This window comes from Labrus mixtus, unplaced genomic scaffold, assembly GCF_963584025.1.
Source record: "Labrus mixtus unplaced genomic scaffold, fLabMix1.1 SCAFFOLD_68, whole genome shotgun sequence".
NCBI classification, from domain to species: Eukaryota; Metazoa; Chordata; class Actinopteri; order Labriformes; family Labridae; genus Labrus; species Labrus mixtus.
The window spans coordinates 195,001-200,000 of record NW_026870340.1 but is presented as its reverse complement, the minus strand read 5'-3'; the positions used below and the strand labels follow the sequence as shown (position 1 = coordinate 200,000).

The 5,000-nt window shown below is 41.6% G+C and overlaps 1 non-coding gene across 1 annotated transcript in view; it reads left to right on the top strand.

Moving 5' to 3' along the window:
* The window catches only part of LOC132969210 (5S ribosomal RNA), a 119-nt gene extending 111 nt beyond the window's left edge, over positions 1-8 (top strand). The window contains exon 1 of the ribosomal RNA XR_009671501.1: positions 1-8. This exon is cut by the window's left edge and continues 111 nt beyond it. This is a non-coding gene — a ribosomal RNA (5S ribosomal RNA).
* The last annotated feature ends 4,992 nt before the right edge of the window (positions 9-5,000 follow it).

Sequence of the window (5,000 nt, the reverse complement as noted above, 5' to 3'; positions counted from 1 at the left end):
TGTAAGCGTTTTCATTTTTTTGATCATATGTTTTTTTTTATCATATAGAGACATATTCACATGTCCAAAAATTCAGCCAGAATCAAGGGCATGACATCTTTAAAAGGCCCCTGTCTGCACACAATAATGGCTTATGGCCATACCACCCTGAACACGCCCCTTTTGCTGTCAGAGTTTGTGTGGTGCTGAAGGAGAGCTGACGTGTCAGTACTGAGCAGGACAGCTGGACTAATTTGTTTGTTTTTTGGATGCGCTTTGGATTTATTTAAATACCTCAGATTGTGAGTGAATGTCCCCCAGCAGTCACTGACTGTTAGGGGGATCGTTTTTCTTTTCACCTTTTTTTCCTGTTTTTTTTCCACAATTTTGTGAAGAATTTTTGTTTTTTGTGAATGTTTGCTCGTATGTCGCGAGCAAACTCACACGGACGGATCACAAAGATGACAGGACCACGGACTGGAGAGATGGAAAAAGGAAAAGAGAACGGACAACAACGTGAACAAACAAACATGGCACTGAAACAAAGGAATGGATTAAACGACAAAGAGAAGAACGACGGACAAAAAGGACGGATGAAAACGGCAAATGAAACAGGGAACGGAATGGATGACGGAGAGAGAGGAAGAGAGAGGAGCGGCGGGCTGATTGCTCCGCATGCAGAGAATGGGAGAGGTGGCGAGAGAGCAGAAAAAGAGGAAGCAAAAGTGTCTTTTGAGAGAAAACTAACACTAAACATTGAAATGGTGGGAGACAAAGTTCCTCTAAATCACGTCATGAGCAACATAAAAATGATCTGTGGGGGCCTGCTGGCGTGCAGAACCCTGGGACCTGAAAAACTGGAGGTGACGGTGAGCAACATTAAAGGAAAGGAAAGGCTGCTTGATGGATTTAAGATCGGAGAGACCAGAGTCGTGGCGAGAGAACTAAATAATGATGAGCTGGTGGTGTCTTTTTTAAACCTGCCAGCGTATATCACAGATGAAGAAATAGTTTGGAAGCTGACGGGATGGGGAGTGAAACCGACATCACCAATAAAACGCAGAATGTGGCCTGGAACAATGATAGCTGACGGAACGAGGTTTGTCCGGGTCAGATTTAATGACCAGGTACAGTCACTCCCTTACTCCACAAAGTTTAACACTGTGATGAGGAACGAATACTTTAGAGTAATACATGATAGACAACAAAAAGTGTGCAGGATGTGCATCCAGCCGGGACACATCCTGAGAGAGTGTCCAGAATTTATGTGCCACAACTGTGGGGTGCAGGGACACTTTGCGCGAGAGTGCAGCGCGAACAGCACAAAATGCACAAACTGTAAAAAAAGAGAAAATGAATGTGAGTGTGAAAACGGAGAGGAGAGCAAGAACGAGGTGGAGGAGGTGTACGAGGATGAAGACGAGGCGGAGGAGGTGTACGAGGAGGAGGCGGAGGAGAAGGAGGTGATCGGAGCAAGCAGGAAGGAGATCAGAGAAGACGAAAACAGTGACGGAGAAATGGAGCAGAGCAGAGAGAGCGGAGGAGAACAGGCGTCAGAGTGCGAGCTGGAGACGCCGGAGCTGGCTGGAGAGGGAGGACAGCAGAAGCAGCGAAAAACGAGCGAGAGGGGGAAAAAGGAGACGGAAGGGACGTGGCAGAAGACCCGGGGGTAAGCATGAGCACAGAGGGGAGGGAGATGCCTGAGAGTGGTGTTGGACAGGCGGGAGGGAGAAAAATCACGCTAAATAATACGGGTAAAAGCACCAGTCCCAATGAAACGGACAGCGAAATGGATGTGGGTGAACTGGCGAGTGCACAAAAAAGACTAAGTCTTGGACAACGAAAAAAGTTGGTGAAAAAATTGAAATGTAAGGACAAATAATGACTGACAATAACCCCTGTAAATCCATTTTTTTGTTTTTATTTTTATGATAATGGCCTTTAATTTATTTTCGATAAACGTGAATGGACTAAGGAACAAAGAAAAAAGACATTCGATTCTCTCCTTGCAGAATGACGTTTTGTGCCTGCAGGAGACCAGGTGGGATGATTCCCTGGTGGAAGACATAAAAAAAGACTTTGTGGGCCATATTTTCTGCTCCAATGGCACGTCGAGGGCGAGAGGAGTGGCGGTTTTAGTCAAAACGGGTCGGGTAACAGGGGTAAATTTGGTTTATGGAGACAAAGAAGGAAGAATAATAGTAATAGACTGTGTGTATGAAACGAAAAATATAAGAATCATAAATATATATGCACCGAATGGAGAAAAAGAAAGGAAAACGTTCTTTATTGCAATAAGCAAATGGTGGGAAAGGAATTGTATAATAATCGGTGACTTTAATGTGGCGATGACACCCACCGATGTGTCAAAAAATAATGTGTTTAAGGGGGATGTGAGCAGGGGGACACTTAAAGATATAATGATAACGAAACAATGCATTGATATTTGGAGATTGCTACATCCATGGGAGAGGGTGTTCTCCAGGAGACAAATTGTACTTAATAGATTAAAACAATCTAGAATAGATTATGCTTTGGTGACATGCGAGGTAGTGAGGTGGATTAAAGAAGTTGAATATAAAACTAATATGTGGAGCGATCACGCTGGAATAGAAATCACGTTTAGAAAAGAAACGAATGTACGTAAAGGAGGGATATGGTGCTTTAATGCAAGCTTGCTGGATGATGGAATGTTTGTGAAAAGTATGGAAAGATTGTTGAATGATGTGGGATATGAGTGGAATGAGAGTGAAGATATGAATGTGTGGTGGGATAGTGTAAAAGTCAGAATTAAAAAAAAGTGTATCAATTATAGTAAAGAGAAAAAGTGGAGAGAAAATAGAAAGGAAGAGAATTTGAGAAAACAACTAAGTGAGGAAATAGCATCGCTTGACAGTGTAGATAATGTAGATGTCGAAAAATACATACATTTAAAAGAACAGTTGGGAGTGATTGAACTTAAAAAGAGTAGGGGTGCAGCCATTAGGAGTAAAATACAATATATGTATGAGGGGGAGAGGAGTACAGCCTTTTTTTTAGGTCTGGAAAAACAAAAACAAAAAAGAACAGAAATAAACGAATTATTAAATGAAGCAGGTAAAAGTGTGACAGATAAAAAGGGAATTTTAGAAATAGTAAAGGGCTATTATGAAAGCCTGTTTTCGAGACAGGAGTGTGATAGCGTGAGTGTGAACAGAGCTTTGGGTGCCTTAAAGAAAAAACTAAGCGAGGACGATAAAATGTGGTGTGATTGTGAGTTTACAGAGGGAGAAATCAGAAGTGCTTTAGAGGGGTTAAACAAAAACAAAAGTCCTGGGAGCGATGGCCTAACTGCGGAATTCTACCAAGCTTTCAAAGAGCAGCTGGTGCCCTTGGTGAACAAATTGAGTAAATATATGGAAAAAGTGAAACATATACCAAAAAGTTTAGGGGAAGGGGTGGTTACTATTTTTTTACAAAAACAAGGGGGACAATAAAAATCTGGACAACTACAGACCAATCAGCCTACTCAACACAGACTACAAAATCATAGCGAAAACAATAGCCAATAGAATCAGGGAGGTAATAGGAACAATCATAGAACAAACACAATCATACAGTATACCAAACAGAGACATAGCAGACTCAATCATTTCAATAAAACAGACGGTCAGGGATATGGAAGGGGAGGGGGGAATATGGCTAGGGATTGATTTAAATAAAGCTTTTGACAGAGTAGATCACGGGTTCATGGGGAAGGTGTTAGAGAAGTTTGGATTCGGGGAGAGAATGAGAGAATGGATAAATATGTTGTATACAGGAGCGGAAAGCAAGATAAAATGTAACGGGGAACTAACTGATTCTTTTAAAATATCAAGGTCAGTGAGACAAGGATGTCCGATGTCAGCGCTGTTGTACAGCTTGGTAGCAGAGCCGCTGGCAGCACTGATATCGGAAGACGTAAACATAAAAGGTATAGGTAAGGAAAACGTAAAAATAATACAGTATGCAGATGACGTGAATATAATGGTAAAAGGAGAGGAGGATATAAAATTAATATTAAAACATGTACAAACTTATGAAAGAGCATCTGGGGCAAAAGTAAATGAAAATAAGTCAGAAATTATGTTACTAGGTAAGGAATCCAATCTAGTTAACAAGTGGGGATTTAAAACGGTGTGAGAGAAGAAAAGTGTTGGGAGTTAATATGGGGAAAAATGAGAATGAATGTGATGATATAACATGGAAAGAGGTGGTGGGTAAAATTAAAAAAACATTGAATTTGTGGAAAGCGAGGGGTCTATTGTTGAGAGGAAGGGTAGCCGTAACAAATGCTCTCGTGTTGTCCAAAGTGAATCATGCGCTGAGTACTTGTACGCTTCCGGACTGGGCCTTTAAGGAGATTTCTAAGACCATTAGGGACTTTATTTGGAAAAACAAAGCAGCGAGTATAGCTCACAAAACAATAATAGGGGCTAAAGATCAGGGGGGGCTAGCTTTGATTGATTTACTTACAAAAAAAGTAGCACTAAGAGTCAAATTGATAGGCAAATTTATGGACCAGAACCGGAACGTAGTTTGGAAAAACCACTTCAAACAATATCTGTGCAGTTTTGGACTCTACAACGAGGACAACCTGTACCAGATCAATAACCCGGATTCATTTAAACACTTGCCACGGTTTTTCCAGGAAGTACTCAGTGCGTGGTATCAGGTTTCATCCTGGACTGTACCAGAGTGCGGAACGAGAGGGTCAGTGCTACGACTGCCCTTCCTCTCGAGCCCGTATTTTAAAAATGGGGAGAGGGTAATTAAGTGTGAAGCTATGTCGAAAGCGGGATATATTAGAATAAGGGATTTACTGAACTGTGGGGGGGATTTTGATTTACAAATGGTGGTGAGGGGTTTAAAAAATAAAGGGTGTGTGTGCAGAAAGGATGTGATTGAGGGAGTGTTTGCAAATGTAAAATTGTCTTTGTCGAGTGAATGGGAAAAATTAATCAAAGAGAAGGAGGGAGTGATGCAGGACGATGTGGGGGGGA